Source organism: Podarcis muralis, chromosome 14 (assembly GCF_964188315.1).
Source record: "Podarcis muralis chromosome 14, rPodMur119.hap1.1, whole genome shotgun sequence".
Taxonomy (NCBI): Eukaryota; Metazoa; Chordata; class Lepidosauria; order Squamata; family Lacertidae; genus Podarcis; species Podarcis muralis.
In genome coordinates, this window is record NC_135668.1 from 6335340 (window position 1) to 6361216 (window position 25877).

At 45.6% G+C, this 25877-nt stretch overlaps 1 protein-coding gene across 2 annotated transcripts in view; it reads left to right on the forward strand.

Moving 5' to 3' along the window:
• PRTG (protogenin) overlaps positions 1-25877 on the forward strand; it is an 86094-nt gene that overhangs the window by 8681 nt on the left and 51536 nt on the right. The gene's annotated exons all lie outside the window — the stretch shown is intronic.

Consider the following 25877-nt stretch of genomic DNA (forward strand, 5'->3'; position numbering starts at 1 on the left):
TTAGAGTACTTCAGAATGCTTCATCAGGCTAGATTTGGGGTCCCCAGCTTTTTGAGCCTGGGGGGCACATTTAGAAATCTTAGAAACTGTGACAGGCACCACAGGAATTACCTCTGATGCTAAGGCCCTGCTCCCTAAAAGAGGCAGAACACCCACAATCAGAACAAATAAAGCACAGGCAAAAAAGCAATGCCTCCAAAAAAGTCAGGTGACAGCCCCTCAAGAAACCTTAACCCCCCACAACCCATCACAATTTAAAAAGCAACAATTGGTCAAGGGGCCTTGTCTGGCGCTGAGAGGTGTCCCCACTGGAAACTCCTGGACTAGATGGTAAAGACTGATGTAAGCTGCAGTTAGCATGAAGGGGTTTGGAGCTGCTGTAGCTTCTCTTTTAAAACCAACCCCTTGTTAGTTTCACCTTAGCTAATATTAGTGCTGCTGCTGTAGAGCTTAAGTGCACTTGAGATCTTGGTGGGTGTCCCATCTCATGGCCCCCTCTTGCTCTCTTAACCCTGGTTAAGGAAGCACCACGGTTTCTGTGGCAGTCCCCGGATGGGATATATCGTCATCTGATTAAGGCTGCAGTCCTATGAGCATCTATGGCTGAATCCCAATGAGTTCAGTGGGACTTACCTCTGAGTAGACATGTATAGGGTTGCACTCTTAAGAGACCAATGGAATTGTGTATATTTTGTAAGGCAGGTTGTTCAATGACTAACATGGAGCCTAATTCTAACCAGGCTCACTTGCAATGAGCTTGATGATTTCGGTGGGGCTTGCTTACGTGTAAGTGTGCTCTGCATCACAGTACTAATCTTTTCTTTAAAATAAAAAAAGGTATTTGTGAAGCTTTTGCAATTTCAAGACAGCAGCAACAATATAACAAGGGCTACAAAAAATATATATCAAAGTACGTTTTAGCAATGGCACACAGGAGAGGTTGCTCAGACTACAACTAATTGATGGGGACTGACATTACAGTATTCTGAAAAACTTGGGGGTGCTTCCTGCTTCTGTCCATCTTCTTTCTGGGTCACCTGTGTATGTAGGGGCTCCCCCACGTGCTGACGGAGCTGAGTTGCAAGCCTTATATTTTAATAGCCAAGCCGGTGCTGTGCTCTGCTCTGGCCACTTTTGTTCTCTCACAGCAGTTGTCCAAAGGGCCTTCAGCACAGACCCCTTTTGTCATGGGCCCTTTGGCTGGGTACAGAACATATGATAAAGGAATGATGCGGGGGCATCTCCAAAGGCAGAATTTCGTATAAGAAGCGCAGCCATTTCTGAAGTCTCTTGTGTGTGGAGGTGTGGTGGGGGGGTGGGGAAGAGAATCCTGTCCCAAATGTTGCTGCCGAACCTTTCGGAAGAGCTTGGCTGTATCTCTCAGTTTGGCCTTGTTTTCCTTTTGCCCCCTCCCTCAGTAGGCCCAGCTGTTAAACTGGGATTGATTACCTCCAGTCTTTATAACCGGCAATCACCACCTAAGTGAAAACTAGTCAACACAGCTCCGCCATTGTTGACTGCTCAACTGAAGTTGCTGCCCTGCTTAAAGTTTAAGCAGATGCTAAATAAGGCAGGGTGTGGATGGTCTGGGAAGAAACGAAAGTTTGCTATATGCTGAGCGCACCATCGTGTACCTGGAGTTTTTAACAGGCTAGATAAACCCAAAGCTTCTTTTTCTTGCTCCTTGTTCTTAGGTTTTATGAAAACTAATTGAATAGCAAGCCAAAGGAAGGAAATAAGCAAAATTGATAGAGGACAGAGGCGGGGCTGACACTGAAACAGCTGGGAATACAAAAGACAAGTATTTGGTTAAATGATTAGAGAGCTTTGGGGAAAAGAAGGCTGCCTTCTACCCTCCAATCTAATTAGGTGATTTGGTGTCCTCCCTTGTGTGTGTGTTTAAAAAATAGCAAGCAATTCTTGTGAAGTTTGGTCTTTTACCATGATAAATTGCTCCGGCTTTTGAAGAGCAAATGGCACTGAAGGCCTTTTTTAAAGGGCCAAATTCCTACATTGTATTTTGTGAGAATAAATAAAATAACTAAGTAAGGATTGCTTTTGTTTTATTCGTGGATGGTTTTCCTATGGCCCACTATTTGCGTGTGTGTGTTTATGGCATAAACAATGGCCCAGGCAAGATGAATGAAGTGACATCTGGATGCTGCTGCAGTGGCCATTGTGGGCAGCCCTCCCTGACCTGATTTGGGGCCTGCGCAAGGAGGATGTGAAGACTGGGATCCAGCCATTGTTTTGATTTGGCATCTAAGGCCTTCCTCCTACGCAGGCTGGCTCTGGAGGGCAGGCAAGGGCGGCCTCCAATCTCCAAGGTCCGTGTGGCCCCAAGGCACATTTTGCAGCCCGTGTGCTTTTTCTTGTTTAGAAGCCAGAGAACGCTGGGCCTCACTGAAAGAAAAAAACGTGTTTTCTCTAGTCAGCAGCTTTTGAAAAAGTGATGGCGAAAATTATTAATGGATCAGAAGCCGACAGACCAAATGGATGAAGCAGAAAAGGCTCCTAGAGAGGCTTTCCAAAGTCAGTCGTTACGACAGTGCCTGCTGACATTCTAAAAGATTCCACACACAAGGAAAAAGGGGTGGGAAGGGAGGAGGAAAAAGCAAGCTCAGTGACTAGTCCATAAAATTATAGTTCTTCTAATGATCAAGGCAGCCTGATGGAATGGCTGTTGCTGAGTCACTTGTGGGTCTGTTTCATAACAAATGAAAAACTTAGCAATTTGACAGCAAGAGAAGGAAAAGGATGGGAGTGTTGTACATACCAATTTCCCTGATCCGGATGTTATGGAAAAATAGAGCAAAGTGTAATCAGCATACGGATGAAACCTTGCCCCCAAATTCCTAATGACCATTTCCAGTGGCGTCATAAAGATATTAAATAACATTGGATATAAGATCGTGCCCTGCGGCACACTGTAAAGTAACTGCCAGGGGGCCAAAAAGCAGTCCCCCCATGCTACTCTCAATAACTTGTGTCATCCATGGATCCCAATACTCTGTGAAATACCCTCTGCTAGATTTAATAAGCCAGGAGTGGCAGGGGTCAAGGGAGCACATGGCGGAGTGTCGCCTCACCAGCACTGTCTCCATGTTTGCTGACTGAGTAAGTTTAGGCTCCTTTCATAAACCACATAGGCATCCCTGTATACATTCTAGCTCAGCTTCTTGTATTGTGGCTTTAAACAACTCCCAGGCATTTTGGAGAGACCTGAGCCCCTTGGCTATTCCTCTTATTTATTTGTTGCAATTACAGTGGTACCTCAGGTTACATACGCTTCAGGTTACATACGCTTCAGGTTACAGACTCCGCTAACCCAGAAATATTACCTCGGGTTGAGAACTTTGCTTCAGGATGAGAACAGAAATTGTGCTCTGGCGGCAGCAGCAGGAGGCCCCATTAGCTAAAGTGGTGCTTCAGGTTAAGAGCAGTTTCAGGTTAAGAACGGACCTCCAGAACGAATTAAGTGCGTAACCCGAGGTACCACTGTATTTCCCACATTTTTCTCCAAGGAGCTCAAGGTGGCGTAGATGGTTCTCTCTCTCCTCATTTAATCCCCACAACGACTCTGTGAGGTGGGTAGGGCTGAGAGGCAGTGACTGTCCCAAGAGTCACCTAGTGAGCTTCATGGCTGAGTGGAGATTTGAACCCAGGTCTCCCAGGTCCTAGTCCGACATTCTAACTATTCCATCACTGGCTCTCCCAACTTCCTTTTCACCAATCCCCTCATTTGGGGGGGGGGGAGTTTCCTTTCCCCCCTGAAGTCATTCTATGAAGTTGCCTCTGCACCATCTAGTTAAGTACCTCAGGATTCAACTGTCTTGCTTCCCTCTGGGTCTGGTGCCTGTGTAGACTGAGGCTGCTAATTGTGGCTCTAGGCCCTGTTAGAGGGCTCAGAAGTTCCTTAATAACTGTAATGTGTGCCTTAGGCTAGGTTGTGTGTTACGTAGGCTCTTTCTAAATAGAATGCATTGAGCTGCCGTTGGCCCTGCCAGATATCCATCACTTATGATTAAACTTGTCTTTGACATCTAGTAAATTGATGGGAACTGGAAATTTTTGTTGGGAGATGTGGTAGGGCTTGGTCATTTTGCCTGAGGAGGAGACAAAACTTTGTACAATGTATGTCCCAAATTACAGGGGTGTCATCTGTCTGTCTTTTAAATAAATGAGTACACCAGCAGCCTTGGGAACCTTCATTTCCGTTAAACAGCCAACAGATAGGCAAATTTAACTGTTATTAGCCTCATTATATAGCTTGGAACTTGTGGTCCAGGCCAAGAGAAAATACAAAGTTTACTTTCACTTGCATGTGCAAGAAGCAGTGATATTGCAGTTCAGGCAAGTGGTTCATATTGTTCTTTTCTATATATTTTGACATGCTCTTCAGGGCAGCCTTGAGCAGAGAAGGGCCTTTGTCCATCACTGGCTGTGCTACCTGAGAGCCTTTTAACTGGCCTCTTCTGCATGCAAAAGGAGAAATTGCCTTTTCAGCAATGACCGCACTAATCTAGTAATGCTGTCCCCGGGGAGACTCACCTGGCACCAACTTTGATGTGAGCATGGTGCCAGACAGAAAGAAATTGCAGCAGGTTGGCTACAACATTGGCTGGAGTGTTTGGAATTACCTTGTGCCTGATCCTCTGAGATGTTCTTCTGCAGAACCCCATGGAAAGTCCCAGAGGATTGTCCTCTGTACGTGCAGTACTGTAGACTGTGGGCTGGGGGAAATAAATGGCCCTATCCTGCCTTCTTGGTTTTGATTCTTGCGGATGTGCAAATCTTACAGTCGCTAAGATCCATTTCACTGGAGCTTGCTTGGTTACACAGCTGGGTGGCAGGGTCCCCATGGTCCTAGCTGGATTAGCTTCATAGACGAACCTCTTCTCAGGTCACAGCAGAAATTGTTAAAACATAAACAGGCAGCTGTGTAAAATAAGCAGAGCCAAGGCAACCACCCCAGAGTAAAAAGACAGGGGACGAAGGCAGCTGAATAACCAAGAAAATCCATAGATGCGATATGCAGTCTATTGAAACAATGGTAGCACATTGGGCCGCTTATAATATATTGTGTGCCCCTGCATAATAGTTCACTGGATTAAATGAATTTATTGATTTCTGCTTCTTCCCTTACACGTATCTGCAGGCAGCTTCTCCAGCACCGCAGACACATGTCAAAGGTCATAACTTTCTTTCACTGTGGAAAAACACATATGCACAGGCTTTTAGATAGTAAATCACTGGCTTTTACATCAGTGGCCTGTACCTTAAAACAAACATTCTCTTCTATAAAATTCCCAAACTCTTGATTGTTAAAGCCATAGTTTTCTAATATCAATGTATGGCAGCATGAATGTTCAGAAAACTTGGACACAGCTTAATAGTTGCACCTCAAATAGGGTAACTGTAATATTTATTTATTTGGCAAAAGTTAGCCTGTAGACATAGCACTGTCAAAAATACTGGAGTCAAATATGTGGTGATTTATTACATCCATTCCAATAGAGAAATAATGCAGGATAAGACACACACACCCTCTGCAAGACCCTCCTTAGCCCATCTCTCTCTTAATTTAAAATGGATAACGGCTTGTAGCATGTGTTTTAAGAGGCATATTGTGATTCAGACAAATCTATTCCCCTCGTCAAAGAAGTGGCTTTCCTTTTCAGTCTTGTATTTCAAATGCAAATTGGAAAATATTTTATAATCATTGTTTCTTGCAGTTATCTGTTTTTAGTGTGTAATTGGAAAGTGAACTTTGAAAAATGAAAGGGAATTAAAAATCAACTGCTGTTCTCCTGCAAGCTATTTTGGTTTTGCAGTATTTACTGCAAAGAGCAGTCTGGGCTGAACTGGTTTCACAACATGATTGAGGCCATCAGAGATTTTAGGAAAGGAAAGTAAGGATTGTGATTGTGGTTCACAGTGTGGTCATTTAAGAAAGAAGTTTCCAGGTTTTTCCTGGGTCTGTATTGTTTTGTTGCATCCAAAACAGCAGTCAGAGATGGACCAGTGCTGAACTAGATGGAGCAATGGCCTTGCCTGGTCAATAAGGCAGATTCTTGTGTTCAAAAACAGCAGTACAGAAGGAACACATAAAATTGCATTTATGCATTGGGTAAAGCAGCAGGAAACTGAAGGTGTCAACATCCTGAAGCCAAGCACTAGCAGAGATGCACTGTCTGCAACAGAAGTCCTGGTGTTGCATTTAGCTAAACATTAGCAGGAAAAGAATCCAAACATTTCTGGTGGCACCAGGAATGGAGTCTGGTCTGTGGGAATGGGCTGCATGGACTTTTACGTCAGTGTAGTACTTTTATGGGCTTAGCAAGGTGATCCATATTTTGAAACATTTAAAGTTAAGAGAGATTTTTTTTTTTGCTTTGCCTTAGTGGCACCAGACAGCCCTACACCCAGGAAGCTTTTTCTCTCTGTGTCTCTGTTGTTCCTGCTGAGCAGGAGAGGGGACAGGAGAGAGATGTTAAAGGCAGCCCCAAAGCATGCTGTATCCACCCCATTTACTAATCCCAAGGAGTTGCATCCAGCTACAGTGGTACCTCGCAAGATGAATGCCTCGCAAGACGGAAAACTCGCAAGACGAAAGGGTTTTTTGTTTTTTGAGCTGCTTCGCAAGACGATTTTCCCTATGGGCTTGCTTCGCAAGACGGAAACGTCTTGCAAGTTTGTTTCCTTTTTCTTAAAACCGTTAATACAGTTGGACTTGACTTCGAGGAGCAACTCATAGCACGCGGTGTGGTAGCCTTTTTTGAGGTTTTTGAAGACTTTGGTGATTTTTGAAGCTTTTACAAAACTTTTCCGACACCGTGCTTCGCAAGACGAAAAAAATCGCAAGACGACAAAACTCGCGGAACGAATTAATTTCGTCTTGCGAGGCACCACTGTACTTGGAAGAATCATAGAATGGTAGAAATGGAAGGGATCACGAGGGTCATCCAGTCCAGTCCCCTGCAATGCTAGAATCTTTTGCCCCACATGGGGCTCAAACCCACAACTGTGAAATTAAGAGTATCATGTTTTGCCAACTGAGTTATCACAGGAAGAGCTCACTACATTACCTGCTGAAAACCAAATATTGTCATTGTTGATAAAGATCTCTCCTTCCCAGGATGACAGCCCACCTTGCTTTAAGTGTGCAGAAAAATGACTTAAGCTGCCATTGTTTAGTCCAATCTGACCAGTGGCAAGAGCTGTGTGGGAAGCTCAGGCCAGCAGAGCTTCTTGAGCTGGAAGCAAAACTCAGACAGTGGTCAAATGCAGTGATTGAGAACCAAAGGAAAGAAGATGTCATGGCTCAGTTAAGGTTTGGGCCCACCTGCATGCCTTGTCAGAGTACGACACAGCCACACAGCTTGCTGGTTATGTCCACAGTCCTTACGTGTACAGCAGACCTTCCTGCTTCTCTGCTCTGAACATAGCCTTCGTTTTGGATGATGATGATCTGCAAGATTTATTTGTATGCCTCAGCAATATTGGCTCTCCAGATCTGCAGACTATCTGCAGACTTGGGGGGGGGGGGGAAACCCCAAGGTTGACTGAAGTTTAAAAAAGGCTTAGAAATTCTAAGGACCCTCAAGCATTCCAACAAAGTTGGAGAGCATCAAATGAAAAAGGGCAAGGACACCTTGAACAGAAGCACTCCACACCAAAACTTAGCTGCATGTGCAACTCTTAATATGAATTTAACTCATAAGTGTGTCAATAATGGCATGCGACTTCATTTGTATTTTTATTAAAGTAGTCTGTTAGTTATTTGTTCTTTCTATGTATTAAGTCTCCTTAGGCCAAATCCTCAATGGTGACATAAAATTTAAAAAGTCACGGAACAACCATTTCACTATAAATAGCAATAAGAACACACATCACCGTAGCACAGTGAACCAGCCTCCAGTACAAACAATTTAATGTAGTTAACCTATTGAATATTTTGCTAGTGGATTACAGTGACGCACGGGTTGCGAATGTGATCCATGCAGGAGGCATGTTCGCAACCTGCAGTGCTGCATCTGCGTACACGCAGGTCATGATTCGGTGCTTCTGCGCATGTGCAAAGTGTGATGTAGCTCTTCTGCGCATGCGCGATTGCCGAAACCTGGAAGTAACCTGTTCCAGTACTTCCAGGTTCGGCACGGTGCGCAACCCGAAGCATCTATAATCCAAGGTATGACTGTACACATCTGGCTTTTAAACAATTATTTTTAAAATGCAAATATATTTGCATGCTATCAAGACCTCAGAGCTACTATCTTAGATCAATTAAAAAGCTCCTACCCCTTGCTAGACAGAGTGCCAAAATCCCACCATTGAAAAGTGATCTGATAAAATGTGACCTTGTGGATAAAACTTAATAACGGAGTCCTTAGTGGACTGATCTATCAGCATAAAGCTTGCGGCCCAGTCAACAAGCTGCTTTCTTGCTGCTGCTTAGCTTAGGGGGCTCCTCTTCACCCAATGAACACAGCCTGGCTTTGCAGGGTGAGTCTTGTGGCCACCCCTATCCCAAGGCTGCCTCCCCAGAATAGTAGAAGACTGTCCCTGTTGGCAGGAGAGAGCTATTGACAGAGTTTTTGGCTGACCTCTTGGACCCTGAAGCCAGATCTTTGGAGGGGCCAGGCAGGCCTTTGTCCTGCTCTGGCCAGTGGTCAGTGAACTCCACTGAGGCTTTTCAGTGCCTCTTCTCCTCCATAGAGGAGCAGCTGGCCATTGATTCTCTCCCGTGTCCAGATTCACATTCTTCTGTCGAGGGCTTGTCAGGGGAGAAAGGGACGCGGAGGAGGGGGCTATTCATTCTTCTTAAATGGGAGGGGGACAGAGGCATTATTTGACTGAGTGGATTGCTTTTGGGTCAGAAGAGCCCCTGCATGGCTCTGCCTTAATATGACCCTCTATCAAAGGAAGATTTAGGGCTGTTTCTTCTTCTTTTTCTGCTGCTCTCTCTCTCTCTCTCTCTTTGCTAGCACTCTGTGCTGCTCACAAAGAGGCCAGAGAGAGCTCCCATTTCAGCAGGACAATAAGTCCTATCCTGCATTCCACCAGCTGGACTCCACATCCATGCCAGAGATTATTCTGCTTTGGGGGTGAGCTTGCTTAGACAAAGACAATGTCTGCCACGCTAGGTAGGAAGATAAGTAAATTCGGTTTTTTCATCACACATCTAGGGCCCTTCTGATTCCACAGTAGCCAATGCTGACTTTTCAAACAATTTGGAAATAGTTCCTTTTAGTTATTTCAGACATCATGGTATGACACTAGCACCAAAGGTGGTAGCTTTATATCGTGCAAACATTTCTGGAAATCAAAGCCTCTTTGGAACATTGGAAGCAAGGTTCGCACATCAAGCTAAGTCAGAGATCCTGGCTCAATAAGCCAGTATGTGATATGGGCAGCCCCTTTTGTATTCTTTTATTCCCCGTGATTGTGCAAACAGCAAAACAAGCCAGGCTTCAGCACTCCCTGTTACGTGCAAATCTGGAAACCATTGTTAATTGTTTCCGAGCAAACCAGGGTTGGGAAGCCAAGTTTTAACCATGGCGTCATATCATGCCTTGATTCTAAGCCATTAGTTATCATTTCCAGGTTCTCTTGCAATGGGAAACTTGGTTAGTGCTTAATCCTGGATTGTGTTGCTGCTTGCACGAGGGGATAAGCAAACACTGCACTCCCTGCAGACACACGTGGTTTTTTGTTTTTGGTTTCAAATTCAATCTTTATTGGTTTATAAATGACACAAACACACACACATACAAACACACAACAAATAACTCACAAATAAAAGGAAAACAAAACGATGCAACGTGAAAACACAAAAATATTTCAGCCATCAACTTCCGCCCTTCTTGGTGTGGGTTCTTTGTTTCCTTATTGCTTGCCTCTGTTTTCAATAAACTTAAAGGTAAAGGTAAAGGTACCCCTGCCCGTACGGGCCAGTCTTGACAGACTCTAGGGTTGTGCGCCCATCTCACTTAAGAGGCCGGGGGCCAGCGCTGTCCGGAGACACTTCCGGGTCACGTGGCCAGCGTGACAAGCTGCATCTGGCGAGCCAGCGCAGCACACGGAAACGCCGTTTACCTTCCCGCCAGTAAGCGGTCCCTATTTATCTACTTGCACCTGGGGGTGCTTTCGAACTGCTAGGTTGGCAGGCGCTGGGACCGAGCAACGGGAGTGCACCCCGCCGCGGGGATTCGAACCGCCGACCTTTCGATCAGCAAGCCCTAGGCGCTGAGGCTTTTACCCACAGCGCCACCCACGTCCCCTAAACAATAAACTTAGCCTGTATTAAATATTATTTGTGTTCTTTATACCTTATACAATTCCGAGAGTTATTCAAAGCATTCTAAAGTTTTAATGTGGGGACAATGTTTTTTTAAAATATTGCCTATAAATCTCCCATTCCTTTTTAAACTTTTGGGTCGATCGATCCCTGATCTTTTCCATCATATTCGCTAGTTCCATATATTCCAGCAGTTTAACTTGCTACTCCTCTTTCGATGGGATTTTATCTCCTTTCCATCCCTTGGCAATCAGCATACTCGCTGCTGTTGTTGCGTACAAAAGAACCCTCCTTTTCTCTCTTGGGATGTCTGATGCCACAATGCCTAAGAGGAAGGCTTCAGGTTTTTTGGTAAATGTTATTTTGAACAGGTTTTTTAATTCATTGTATATAAGTTCCCAAAAGCTCTTAATTTTTTTACAACCCCACCACATGTGGTACATTGTTCCCTCTAGTTCTCTACACCTCCAGCATAAATTTGAGTTGGTTTTGTACATTTTGACCAATTTGCTGGGGGTGATGTACCATCTGCATAGCATCTTCATAAAGTTTTCTTTTTAAAGTAAAGCAAGCTGTAAATTTCAGTTCATTTCTCCGTAAGTTTTCCCATTCCGCCATCTGTATATTACCGTACTTTCCCGTGTATAACACCCCCCTATTTTTGGGGACTCAAAATTAAGAAAATGGGGGGGGGGAGATTCCTGAAGTTGTGGAGCTGTTTTGGGAGCATTGCCCACTGTTGTTAAGCTTTTGGGAGGGGGGGAGCCAGGGTTGTTGAGCTTTTTTTAGGGGGAAATGCGAAATGCAAAAATAAAAATAAAAATCGCTCAGCAGCCATACCAACTATGCTGCTTGCGCGCCTCGACCGACAAGGCAACCTATCCTCTGTCCCATCACTTAAAAAATGAACAAATTGCCTGCCCAATTGCTGAAGCGACAGCCAATCAACAACAGTCCTTGCAGCAGCCACCAATAACAACCTCCAATTCGCGGCAGCAACCAATCCTACGGCCCCACAATGCTCTACCCATGTATAAGACGACCCCTGATTTTGAACATGATTTTTGAATAAAAACCCATCGTCTTATACACGGAAAAGTACAGTATATCCGAAGTCCTTTGCCCCCTGAACCATAGCCACTATTTTACCTCCTCTTCTTTTACTTCCCAATCTAGCAATGACCTGTACATTTTGGAAAGTCACCTGTCTTTATTTTTTAATAGACCTTTCCCTAATTCCAATGTTTCTGTCGCAAAGCCAATTTTTTTGTCTACCTTAAAGGTGTCATCCAATTGGTGATAGTGTAACCAGTCTGTTACAGTACAGTGGTACCTCTGGTTACATTATCTTTGGGTCACATAATTTTGGGTTGCAAATGCAGCTCTGCGCGCTTCGCGCATGAGTAGAAACGCTCTATCACGCCATGCGCAGAGGTGGCGCCTCTGGATACGTATTTTTCGGGGTAAGTACAGACGAGTTAAGTTTGTATCTGGAGGGTCCACTGTACGTGTTACTTGTGCATGCCCTGGCTTAATGTTGCTCCTAAAGGAGGAGGTCACTGAGCCCAGCTAACACAAAACTGCCGGTTCTTGAGTGGCAGGAGCTCTCCAAGGATGTGGGAAAAGACATGTCTTTCCCATCACCTCCTAATATCTAATCCTTTTAATTAGAGAGGCTGCCAGGAACTGAACCTGGAAGAACCTTCTGCATGCAATGCATGCGCATGGCCACTGAGCTGCAGCCCCTCCACCACTGGATCTTAAGTGCCTCAAGGCTGCCACCATATGCAACAGTCTTCCCCAGCCTGGGGGGAGTACTGCCTGGGGATGATGCGAGTTGTAGTCCAGAATCTCTGGAGGGCACCAGGTTGTAGAAGGCTGGTTTACAGCAGCATACCTGGGTTTGCCATTGCACACTTAGGGTATCCTTATGCTAGCCTATGTGTGAAAATTGCATTATATAAAAATGACCCTCAAAGGAGTGCCCGGGAGAGCACTGGCACAAGCAGGGGCCTTGGCAAGTCATTTCATGCCTGGGGCAGCACCTGCAAATCCCTGTGTTCCTATTTGTTAGTTTAGTTCTCCCAATGCCACGGAGGAGGTATTTTAAGAAGGAAGGGGCAAGGAAGGCTTTTGCACTCCTGGTGAGAACCCTAAAACAGGCTCCTAGTTCTCTTGATCACAAAGTGAAGCTTTGTAGACAGCATAGTCTCCAAGCTGTTAATAAAAATCTCCTATGATTTTTAGACCAGCCTCATGAATTTAAGATTCCTGTTGTTTTCCATCCTTTAATTGGACACTGCTTAGCCCTTATTATCAGAAGCTGAAATGGATTTGAAATGCTGTCATAGGGAAGTTTAATTTTTTAAAAACCTTTTCTCTTTCTCACTCTACCCAATACAGTGGTATCTCGGGTTAAGAACTTAATTCGTTCTGGAGGTCTGTTCTTAACCTGAAACTGTTCTTAACCTGAGGTACCACTTTAGCTAATGGGGCCTCCCGCTGCCGGAGCACGATTTCTGTTCTAATCCTGAACCAAAGTTCTTAACCCGAGGTAATATTTCTGGGTTAGTGGAGTCTGTAACCTGAAGCGTCTGTAACCTGAAGCGTCTGTAACCTGAGGTACCACTGTAGTTCTCTCTGTTGTTTTCAGTCCTGACAAGTGTCCTTCTTAGTGGTGGTTTGTTCCCAGTGCTATTTTTCTAGAAAAAGAGGTGCTGGGACTCACCCACCATGAGCCTCCCTTGTTCTCTTGGAATGGCAATGGTGCCCACCTGAGAAGTGCCGGAACTGAGTTCTGGTGAGTTCCGGATGAGAAAAGGGCCCTGTTTGTAGCTTTCTGTGGCTGTTTTCAGTCTGATCAACCTTCTTTACCCGGCGGAAACCTTGTCGTGTTAAAAAGCGTGTCAGACTCCTGGCTCTCTGCCAGCGGACATGATGGGCTGCAGCAGACGCCTACACGGATCTTTATCCTCCCTCACACAAACTATATGTATTGTTTTGATTTGGCTTAATGGATGCTTTACGAAGGGATTTCAGTCTGGCTCCTGGCCAGCCTCTTGCTCTTCTACCCTTCAAAGCAAAAAGACTGTAACTCAAGAGGAACCAGGCACGTGGGCATGATTTTAGGGCTCTGTGTCAGACTTTGCTGCTTGCTCACTCTGCAGCAGGAACATGGAGCTTGGTTTTGGGAGAAGGGTATTGCCTGCCCCTTTGTTTGTGCTTGGCATTCCAGGATTAAAAGTCTGTGTTTGGGTTGTGCCCATTCCTCGGGAATTGTGGGTCAAATTCTTCCGTTTCTCCTGAGCTGCTCCAAGGCATGAAGTCAGCCCTGTTTTTTTCATCCAGATGTTGCGGACAACAACTCCCATCTGCTCAGTACTGACTTAAGTAGTGAATTTTCCTTCTCCTTCTCTCCTTCTCCTTCTCTCCTTCCCCTTTCCCTTTCCCTTTCCCTTTCTCTTTCTCTTTCTCCTCCTCCTCCTCCTCCTCCTCCTTCTCCTTCTCCTTCTCTCTCTCTCCATGTGCATAATTTGGGCTGCAGTTCCAAGTTTTCAGGAAACCTAGGCTGGTTTGCCTGTGCATTGGATATTACCTTTGCAATTGTCTCATGGGTTGCTTATGGCTTTCATTTGGAGTGAAAGAATTTTGAGCTCCTGAAAATCTGAATTGAGGAGGAGCCTAGACAGACCAGTGTTCCCCAACCTTGAGCCTCCAGCTGTTTTTGGACTACAACTCCCATAATCCCTAGCTAGCAAGACCAGTGGTCAGGGATGATGGGAACTGTAGTCCAAAAACAGCTGGAGGCCCAAGGTTGGGGAACACTGCCTTAGACCTTGTGGTGGGCCAGAGAAGCGGCATGGGACGGAGGAGCTGGAAGAAGAGGCGAGGGGGGCAAATAGTCCTCTGCCCCAGCTCCAGCCGCTGTGCTTACCTTCCCTGAGGCTACCGCTGCTGCTGCTTCTGCTTCTTGTGGGTAGGCAGAGCGAGTTCGTCCACTCCACTCTCTGGCACCAGGGTGATGGTGGTGGTGGAGGGAAGATGAGTGGCACGAAAGGGGCTGCTTAAAATGGCGTTCAGCCAGCCCCCTTCCTCCTCTAGGCAGGGCGGGGAGAAGCCAGGAGGGGGGGGAGGCACCGCCACGGTGTGTGTGAGGGAGGTCGGCAATGGAATGGCGCCGAAAAAAATGGTGCAGCCCAAATGAACAGAATCCCCACGCCAATCCATGGACAGTCTGTGGGCCGGATCCTGAAAGCAACTGGGCCTGATCCAGCCCACGGCCCTTAGTTTGCCGACCCCTGATTTAAAATAAGAGATTCATGCCATGTATTAGCAGGGCTTGAGTGTCTCCACAATATACAGCTTTGCAGGTGTCCTCCAAGGAGACCTGTGTTGCAGTTTTAAACAAAATCCTCATTTCATATGAAACAGGATCAGAGTAGAATGGCAGATTCCTGGGCAGAACCCTGCAGAACAATCGCTGCCATTTGTTCCTGGGCTCTTGTGTTCTTCTGCCTGCCCCATCCTTGATTCCTGCTTGTGTTCTGTGGGAGGAAGGAAGCTGCTTGCTTCTTGGTTCACTGTTCTCAGAGAGTATTTTGCCACTCTGGGGGCAGAAGAACACAAGCCTGCTGTGCTCTGGTGGCTTTTTGATAGCAGTGGAACTGAGAGCTTTGCAAATAAGACTCTAGAGCTCTGGCTGTGTTTCCTGGGGCTCCCGGTTGTTGTTTAACATGCCTGGGAAACATCTGTGGTTCTCCAGATATTGCTGGACTCACAACTCCCAGCATAACCAGAAATGATAGGAGATGGAATTCAGCAACAGCTGGCCCCAGGTGTCCCCCGCCCCAGTTGGCCTTCCACAGAAGAACACCCAAGTAGATTGTGCCCATGGTGGGCTATCTCTGTCTGGAACCCCCAGTAGCATCTGTTACTAAGGTAGCCTCTTCTTGCCATGTGACTGAGGGACAAGGGTGGCAACCCTTTTTGGCCCAAGGGCTACATTCACACTGGGCCAACCCTTGGGGGGGGGCAGTAGATGCCACTGGTGTGTGTAGCCACCCACACACTCTCAGGCACACACACACACACACACACACACACACACACACACACACGATGCACGTAACATGCCCCTCCCTCAGCTGATCTGTACTTATCAATTGATCTGATGTCTGGTGAGGAGATGTTTTGCCTCTTTCATCACGCTCTGGAGAGGTTTAAACCAGCACTGTGTCTCCCTGAATTGATTTTCTCTTTTTGTTGCACTGGAATCATTTGGTTAGCCAGCTCCTCTTGTAGGGGCACTTCTGCCAGTGGTGGGGATTACACAGACCTTTCCCCCTTCAGCCTTCTGCTGCAACCTGGTGCCCTCCAGATGTTGCTGGTCTACAACTCCCATCAACTGCAGGAGCTGATGCAACCAGTGGTCTTGTGGCAATGAGTTCTACAAGCTTATAACACCTTCATATCCCCTATGTTGAGGCTGCGGCCTCTTATTTCTCTTAGGTGACAGCCTTTGGCGACTAGTTAGGGCTTCATTTCTTAATAACATCAAAACATTCTGTTGTGCTTATTGTGAAATGAGTAAATACATTTATTTTATTTGAAAACCTTCTGTGGTTATGCAAACCTGTAATAATTAAAACAGAGCCCACATGTTATTGTCTACAGCCTTAAATACTGTTTTTTTAAAATAATAAATAATAATAATAAATTTTATTTATATCCCGCCCTCCCCAGCCGAAGCCGGGCTCAGGGCTGCTAGAGCTTCATTTGCTAGAGCTTAAGGTCCTGTTAAACTAGAACAGGGGTAGGCAACCTAAGGCCCGGGGGCCAGATCCGACCCAATTGCCTTCTAAATCTGGCCCACGGACGGTCCGGGAATCAGTGTGTTTTTACATGAGTAGAATGTGTCCTTTTATTTAAAATGCATCTCTGGGTTATTTGTGGGGCATTGGAATTCATTCATTTTTTCCCTTCAAAATATAGTCCGGCCCACCATATGGTCTGAGGGACAATGGACCAGCCCACAGCTGAAAAAGTTTGCTGATCATAGAATTGTAGCGTTGGAAGGGACCCTGAGGGTCATCCATCCTAACCCCCTGCAATGCAGGAATCCTGCCCACAGCCGTCCCTGCGTGGGCTCAGACTACCAGCCTTCTGGTTAACAGCCAGCCATAGTCACCCGTTGTGCCACCTACAGGCGCTTTTCTTAATTTTTTTTTATATGCACAAAACATATTTTGTGCATGCCAGCTGACTAGATTCTCCCAAAGTAAACAGAGAGAAAATGTTAGTTTCTGTTTCTCACTGAGCAGCGCCCACGACCCAAAAGGAGGGCATCACAATAGGACTAACGCAGTTCATTTGCTAAAGACTTAAATAATAATTCCAACCTAAACCAGTGGTGTGTTAGAAGAGTGAAAAGCAGCACTTTGGTTGCTGCCTCCGTACCCTAGGGGCCCAATCCTCCAGGCGCATCTTCCTTCCTTTTAGGAGGAGCGGAGCACGCGCTCCTTCCTTGCTCCCTTCTTCACTCCCCACTTGTTCGAGGGGGCGGGGGCAAGTGACTTTGTCCCCAGAGGGTCAGCGGACCCACTCGCCTTTCCGTTCCCCTTCCCCTTCTCTGCTCTCCTGAGAGGGCAGCTGACATATGGTTAAGAAGTTAAATTTCATTCTGTTGCAGAGCCTCTCAGTGGTTTAAACCACTGCACAGGACAGAGGAGGCTGCTTGGGGGGGGGGGGGGAGAGAGAACTGGCTGAAGCAGCCTTTGTGTGCTGCATCCTTCCCCCCCCCCCCTCAGCCTTTCGCTTTGCTGCGATCAGGCCCTGCAAAGATTTGTCCAGGGCAAAGGTGATGAATTGAGCCTAGCAGGAGGGACAGATGGCCGGAATCCTCTCTCATTATTGCATCTGGAATCCCCGCCCCCCCTCGCTATTTATTGATGAAAGCTTTGTGTAATTACCTCTCTACGCAAGGCAGATTTATGCCCCTTCACAGCTCAAAGAAAAACACAATGTGGAAAACAAGAGTCATTCGGGCTTTGATCATGATTTCACAACGCCCTGACTCACAGCTCTTGCAAAGGTGCTCAGGGTTGCCACTGGCAGAGCGCATGAGGGCGCACATCGCCTCTGGCCTCCTTGCCATGCTGAGATGTACCAGTTCCAAACAGCAGCATGTTGCTCTAGGTCACACCCAGGTGCCTCCTCTTTTCCCCAAGAGCCTTCTGGTTTCTTACCCAGTCCCACTTGCTTTGTGATGTTTTGCTTAATGGTGGGACAGAGTGACGGAGGAGCTCAGCCCCTGGCCTCTTCTACCGTTATGCTGCCTGAAACGGGATGGGGACTGCAGAACAGGACTGTTTGCAAAACCATGTGCCTCTTTCTGGCACTCAATCCAGTGCTCTTCCGTCTGGCATGCTCCTTAAAAAAAAATAATAATCAAAAATTAAATGGCTCTGCATTGTGCAGTGGCTGAGCTTTGGCTTATCTGCCAGCACAAGTTGCCCCCTCTGCTGCATCTTTTGGAGGCACCAAACAGCCTCTAGGCTGCCTTGCAGGCCCAGGAACTCCCAAGCAATGAAAATGACTCCTCTGGGCTTCTGTAAGGGTCTTCAGTTGCCTCCCCTTCAAGAAGTTTTTCACGCATGCTCAGGAGACTTTTCCTTTTCTCTTAATGAATGCACTTGTATTGTCTCTTTCTGCCTTTGCAGAGGTTCCCCCGGGCCCTCCGAATACAAAGGGGGAGGGGAGAAGAGGGGCTGTGCCTGCAAGGTGCTGGTGCAATCCCATTGACTCCCAGAGCTCAGGGCTTCGTATTGTGATCAGGGCAGTTTGCAATAAAAAGTGGACAGCTCGTGCATCTGTTCCTTGGGGTTCGGTCACACACAAACTCTAGAAAAATATTTAAAATGGAAAGCGAGTGGGTCATTTTCCTCTGTCTGCCCCTGAATGTCTTTGAACATGCCAAAGAAGCAGGTGAAGAGGAAATGCCACTCATCTTGGGCTTCCTGTTGCCTCCACACCTCTCTGATTTGTCCAGAATGGAACATTTGTGTTTTCCCTTTGGGGGATAGCCATACATGTTCCACATCTAGCCAGTGTGAGCATCTACAGTGGTACCTCAGGTTACAGATGCTTCAGGTTACAGACCCAACAGCAGACAGGCTACAGACTCCGCTAACCCAGAAATAGTACCTCGGGTTAAGAACTTTGCTTCAGGATGAGAACAGAAATCACGCGGCAGCAGCGGGAGGCCCCATTAGGTAAAGTGGTGCTTCAGGTTAAGAACAGTTTCAGGTTAAGAACAGACCTCCAGAACGAATTAAGTTCTTAACCAGAGGTACCACTGTATATCTATATTATATTGTGTGAGCAATATGTGGGTGTTCTCATGGTCATACACACCCCAGTCTTGAAAGTGCTGCTTCTTATTCAGAGTCAAACTTCTTCGTCCATCTAGCTCACTGTTGCCATTCTAAACTGACTGACAGTGGCTCTGAATCTTGGATGCAAAACCACTGAGTTATGCAGCCTTCCCTTAAAAATAGAGAGAGGTTCTAGTCCTCATGGTTCTTAACAAAGCACTTTATTTTAAAAGCCACATTTCCACAATGCGGTTGAGCTGTTTAAGTCCTTCCCCCTCCCCAGGGATCCCTGGGAACTACAATTCCAGAAGGGGACATGGTAATTGTGAGCTTGTTCTGTGTGCTTTGCTCATCTGCCTGGCCTAAATAATAATAATAATAATAATAATAATAATAATAATAATAATAATAATAATAATAGTAATAATAGTAATAATAGTAATTTATTTATTTATACCCCAGTTTCCCCAGCCACTCTGGGCGGCTCCCAATCGAGTGTTAAAAACAACACAGCATTAAATATTAAAAACTTCCCTGAACAGGGCTGCCTTCAGATGTCTTTTAAAAATAGGATAGCTGCTTATTTCCTTGACATCTGATGGGAGGGCGCCACTACCGAGAAGGCCCTCTGTCTGGGAAGGGGGTCAGCTGTGGCTGCTGGGGGAAATGATCCACATATGAGATCAATCTCTGATGCTTCGTGCATGCGCTGGGCAGGTGAGAGAAAACTCCTGAAATGCAGGTTTAATATAATCTTCGCAGATGGGATAGTGAGACTTTAGGAGGCACTTGGAAGATGCAGAGCTGATTTCCCAACAGCATTTTCTGCAAGGGGAAAAGTGTTTCTGGCTGATATGCATTGGGCAATTCTGGTGTTTGAATATAGCTCTGGACCATGCCCCCCCCCCCAATGTTGCTGCTTGTTGGCTGGGATGCCTCCCATCCTTGTACTGTACAAGGGGAATTGAAAATGAGTGGACAAGTCCAGAGAACCTCAGATGCTGTGATGGGGAGGGGCAAGAAGAGCTGAGCAGGGGTGGCTTCCAGAGCTTGGGGGGTGGGGTATGTCAGGATAGGGCTTCAATAACTTGCATTGCTCCCTCCCCTCCTTGTGATTAGCTAAATTAGTCTTCACCAGCCTGGTGGCTTCCAGATGTTTTGAACTGCAGCTCCCAGCAGTCCTGGCTAGCATGGAAAACAAAACAAAACATCTTAAACAGTTAGCTAGTTGAAACTTAGTTTTAATCCATTTTAAATCTGCATGCGTTTCCATAAGAATGGAAGAAGAATCCTGTGGGATGAGGCCAAAGGTCCACCAAGTCCAGCATCCTGTCATCACAATGGCCAGTCAGATGCAGCCCACTTAGAAGCCTGCAAACAAGACCCAAGCACAACATCAGCATCCTTCATAAGATGGAAACAAGAGCTCTGAAGACAAAAAGCATACTTGGTTTTTAGATGGCACATGGATGCATATTGCAGCAGGTATCATCTTGGAAGATGATATTCTAATAATATATTTATATGGTTTTATTGCTTGTGATTTTAGACTGTCTTGGGGGGCAAGTTGTGTGGCTGAAAAACAACCTACAAATTCTGGGAATATATACATTCCATCTGGTGTGAAAGTGAAGAGAGAATAGTTCCCTGAAGGCGCTGCCAGACACCTGCAGTTTTTATATGTACCTGCCTTAAAATTGAGTCACTTTAAAAGTTTTGCCCAATTCGTAGGGAATGAAAGATAGATAGATAAGTGGCTTATAAGCAACCCTTTTTTTACACAGTACTTTAAGGTACTGTCAATTACAGTGTGCCTTACATCTTTGTCAAGAAAGTTTTTCCTAATTATAAAGCTTTTCCTTATGGTAGCCTTGTTAAACCTTTCAAGATCCAACACACCACATTCTTTGAATTATTTTAAAAGAAAATAAAACAAATATATTCACATGACTATTTGACAGAGAGCATATGAACCATGAAAACCACAATTAATTTTTGGAGACAATTTATTTGGCAACACCAAATAAACAAGACTTCCAGAAATCTATTTTGTCCATACCCTGTTTTGTTTTGTTTTAAATCTCAATAATATGTTAATTTTGGCATTGGAGCTAATTCCCAAAGCTTGCTTAGCCACTCAATACTCTGAGGTGATATTTGAGCCTTCCATTTCTGGGCAAACAACATTCTTGTTGCTGTTAAATAGATCAAAAGCAGCCACCTCCAACCTAGTGTTGCTCTCCAGATGTTTGGGACCACCCCTCTCACCAACCCCAGCCAAGATGGCTGTGTGATGCTGAGATGGATGGGAGTGGTAGTGCAATAACATCTGGGATACACCAGGTTGAGGAAGGATGATCAAACAGATGGATCGATTAATACAAAAACACTGAACTCAAAACTCTTCTTGCTGAAGCATCATTCCTTTTCCATTGTGGGGGCCAAGACTGTTGGCAGCCGGGTGACAAGAGGCAACATTAGCTGCTGCCACTTCATCTATTTCATGAGCTCCCTGCCCTCCCAAGCGCTGCAGCACTGAGCTGCCTAAACCAAAACATGAGTTGTCTGGGTGATTCCCTTTTCCAGGCAGTTGCCCACAAGGGACTGGTCTGAAAACATGGCGTGTATTTTATTTCTGAATGAACCCAGATGTGGACGGGACTCAAGAGGGAGAAAGGAAAATATATTAACGCTCTGCCATAGCAACAACTATCACTCACTGTGTTTATGTTACAGTAGCACCACTGATTGATTGATGCTGCTATAAAGCAAACTCTTGGGAGAACATTTCTTCTTATAAACAAAAAATAAATAAGGAACAAGAGAGAGGGGGGAAGGCTGTGGAGAATGACAGATATATTTGGGCAGCATCTATGTGTGCCCCAGCAACCCTGTTCCTCCAGTCTTTCCACCGTGAACCATCTGACAGCCAGAGCCCATACCTTGTCCCCTGAACCCTGAGGAGGAGACACCTCTGCTGCTGGACTCAGGCACCTGGGAGGGTCAGGAGAGCCCTGAGTAGCCTTCCCCAAGGCAGTCCCCATAGCTTGAAAAACCAGCCGCTACAGACAAGGGCACCAGCACTTTAACTGGACAGATGGTGCTTGGGTGGAGGGGCTTCTATCTTGACTCCCTGCCCAGACTAGAGAGTTCTGCTGGTTGCTCCAAGATGTTTCTGAGACAACTTGCCTCAGTTGCAGGACAGCTTAGCTCAAGTCCTTAACTAGCACCTTAGTCCTTATTCAAAACCTGGCTTGGCCTCTGTTCCAGAACCCAGAGCCTATTGATCTCATAACAACCCACCCAAGAAGAGCCCTGCTGCAGCAAGATCAGACCCGCTGTTGAATAGTTTGTTTAAATGTTAGGGTTCATTATTGTTTCACAGGATGTGTACCGCTTTAAAAGCTAGGGTCATATCCTGACCTAGTTTTTACAGCTGCGTAGCAGGTGCTGATAAGTCACTGTAATTAGCTGTGTCAGCAATTGTGAATGATATATAATGTGCAGTATGTACCTTATTCTGCCCTGGTGGGTGGGTGGCGATTATAGACACTATGTAAGATGTGTGTTTGGGAAGTTGTTATTAAACCTTGCAAAGATATCTTTGCGTCTCTTCAGTGTTTCCATCTATGTGGTCTACTCTGCACGCACTCTGCGACATGTTTCAATTCCCAATACCCAGTGGCTCTGGCGGGGGGCGGGGGAGAGCAGGTGTGGGCATGGCTGGTGTGCATGTGTCCCGGGGGCATGGTGTGGCGCCTTCAGGGGCTTGACGCCCAGCCCGTGGGGGGCAGCCGCATGGCACCCCACTAGGATCGTGACTCCAGGGGCGGTGCACTCCCTCCACACCCCTGTTCCTCTGCCAGTGCCAATACCCACCTGTTGCAACACTGTTTTCACAATGGCAAACCAGGTGTGCATTAGGGGGAGCCTGAAAGTAGGACATGAACACAACAGCAACACTCTCCCCACCTGTGACTCCCAACAGCTGGTATTCAGAGGCATTCCACCTCTGGCAGTGGAGGCAGTGGAACATAACCATCATGGCTAGTAGACATTGAGAGCCTTGTCCTCTTCCATGAATGAGGTTGTCTTAATCCTCTTTTGGAGCCATCCAAGTTGGCCATCACTGCCTGTTTGGGAAGCCAGTTCCATAGCTTTAATACTCTGTGTGAGAAAGCACTTTATTTTGCTAGTCCTGAATCTACCAACATTCAGCGTCACTGCATGGCCCCACTTCACATTCTTATATACCTCCATCGTGTCTCCTGTAACTCACATGTTTAAAAAAACTAAAAAACAACAACACCCTTTCCTCGTAGGGCAGTTGCACCAGCCCCTCGATCGTTTTGGTTGAACCTTTTCGAGCTCTACAATATCTATTTGGGAGTGAAGTGACCAAGATTGTACACAGTAGTCCAGGCACACCAAAATGATCAAGGTGATATTAGCAGTTTTCTTTCCAAATTCATTTATTAATTATTTCTAACATGGAATTCACCTTATTCACAGCTGCTACGCAATAAATTTTTCATTTAAAAATCTCATAAAGTGGCTCATGATATACATTACAAACATTAAGTAACAATAAGTAAGAACAGTCAAAATATCCAGATAGTAATACCACCTAATTTTAGTAACAACCACAGCCAGAGAAAAGATCTCGGTATCGACAGTCAGGAGATGGCCAGGTAAACAGAAATGTCTCTATTTGCCGCCACACTCATGTAGGGTAGCATTGCAAACAGCTCACAAAGTTTATACACATCTATGTTACTAAATTAAGTAGCAGACAATATATTATCTCTCTGTGCTTTGATTCTGGAATTCTTACAAGTTTGTGGCTCCCTTTTTAAGGAGTCAAATGTAATCTGCTCCCCATTCTCCAAAGACTTATTTGCATTTGTAGTTTTAGATATGAAGGGCCTTATTCCTTGGTGTTTTTGTTTGTAAAACCCAGTAAACTGAGAATCAAGCTGTGTTGCCCAGAGATAAGCCCCATGTTTTTCAGTCCTGATTTGAAAAGCAGTGGCTCTTGAAGAAAGCTTAGGGGAAACTCCTGCTCAAGGAAATTAAATCAACTGTCTGTTAATCATACCATGTGCCAACCCCTAGACCACTCTCACAATCGAGGGACCGTTAGATGTCTGAGCCTTGGTTTTCATGCCAGGAAACATTGCATGTGATGCAATGACACAAACACTTTTTACTAAAGATAAATTGCATACCATAAAACCAAGAGTGGTATAAAGCAATTTCTGCAGCAATGAAGTCTGAGGGCCAAACTGGTCAGCAATTTTCAGTCCCCTTGAGTCAAATTCTGCCCACTTGGAGCCCTCTTAGTTGTCAGCCTGGTGAGGCAAAAGAAGTGTGGTGCCATCTGTGGCAAGAGGCTTAGCTGGTTGGCAGTCGGGTGATGGGATCAGAGGCTGGGAATGACCCCGGTGTTGTTCCATTGGTAGCCTGTGGCAGAAAAGTAAAATGCTGCAACAGAATTTGGACCATCACTGCCATCTCGAGTGGCCCTGCGGGAAAATGAGTGGCTGATTGGTCTACTCTGTCTTCCAATAAACTGAGCCTTGAGGCACCATTTTGTTTCCTTGTCCTTAATGTTTGTTTTCTATGCTGAGTGACCTTGCATTTATTGCCTGTGTCTTATCAGTCTTAGGGCTTGTAGATTTGCAGCTTAATGTTGCAGATAAGGTAGTCCTGTAGCCCTTGCAACCCAGGACAAGGAAGAAAGGGCAGCTTCTTTTTGTGGGGGCTCTTCCTCTGCTACCAGGTGCAGCTTTCTACGTAGAAAAGTGAGTTGGGTTTTCTTTCCCTGAAATCTGATTGCAGGCACCTTTCTCTCATGCAATCACTAGCGTATTTTGGCTTCATCTGATTCATCAAATGGTTAACCTCCAAGGTTTCTTAGCCATAAATCCCACCTGCAGCTTACCTGTCCAGTGCCTCTCAATAACATCAGCACTAGGTCTGCAACTTCTTAATTGACTAAATCACTTTTTAAAATACAGTGGTACCTCAGGTTACAGACGCTTCAGGTTACAGACTCCGCTAACCCAGAAATAATACCTCGGGTTAAGAACTTTGCTTCAGGATGAGAACAGAAATCGCATGGCGGCAGCGCGAGGCCCCATTAGCTAAAGTGGCACCTCAGACTAAGAACAGTTTCAGGTTAAGAATGGACCTCCAGAACGCATTAAGTTCTTAACCCGAGGAACCACTCTACAGTACTCTGCTAAAAGGTGTCTCAGTTTAGTGCTGAACTGAAGCCTATACTCCAGTTTCTTGAATTTCCCCTCCCCCCTCCCTCAAAAAATAGGACTCCATCTTCCTCTCTTCTAATTTCAGCGGGTGTGGGGTTTCCTTATGAGGTGGCCATGGGTGATGTGTTTGCCTGTTTTTCTTTGCTTCACCTCTCCAGCATTTTGTGTCTTCCTTACCTGCCCGCATTTGCTGGTTTGAAAAAAAAAGCCTCATGGGAGGAGCTACTTTATGGAAATCTTCTGCTGGACTTTAAATCAAAGTTTTACAACAAATGAAACTGATCTGTAGAAAACATCACTTGGAAAAAAGAGACAATGCATGTATTTTTGTAAATGACAAAATCTTTAATAAAAATATTTTTTAAAAAAATAAAGTTTGGGAAGCTGGGCAGGCTGGATACTGAGTGTGTGAGATCACTGTACCTGCTGGTGGTTGTTGCTTTAAAAAAAAAATCACACCAATATCTTAAAGTAAAAAGTAGGAAAAAAGTAGTGATTTGCACAATAGATTGTGCCCCTTGCTTCCCAGTGCTTTGCAGGAGATCCCAGCTGAGGGTGATGTGGGGTTTTTAGGAAGCGTCTGTGGAAACTGGCAGTAGTACATTGTCTATTAACAAAGTGCTGTGTTTTGTTTGCTGTTCTGCTTCAGAACTTACTTGGTTCCTTTTTACTCATATGCAAATGTAATGCATTAATTGATTGGCTAATTGACCAAAGGGATGCGACTGGCGCTGTGGTCTAAACCACAGAGCCTAGGGCTTGCCGATCAGAAGGTCGGTGGTTTGAATCCTCACGACGGGGTGAGCTCCCGTTGCTCGGTCCCTGCTCCTGCCTACCTAGCAATTTGAAAGCACATCAAGTGCAAGTAGATAAATAGGTACCGCTCTGGCAGGAAGGTAAATGGAGTTTCCGTGTGCTGCTCTGGTTTGCCAG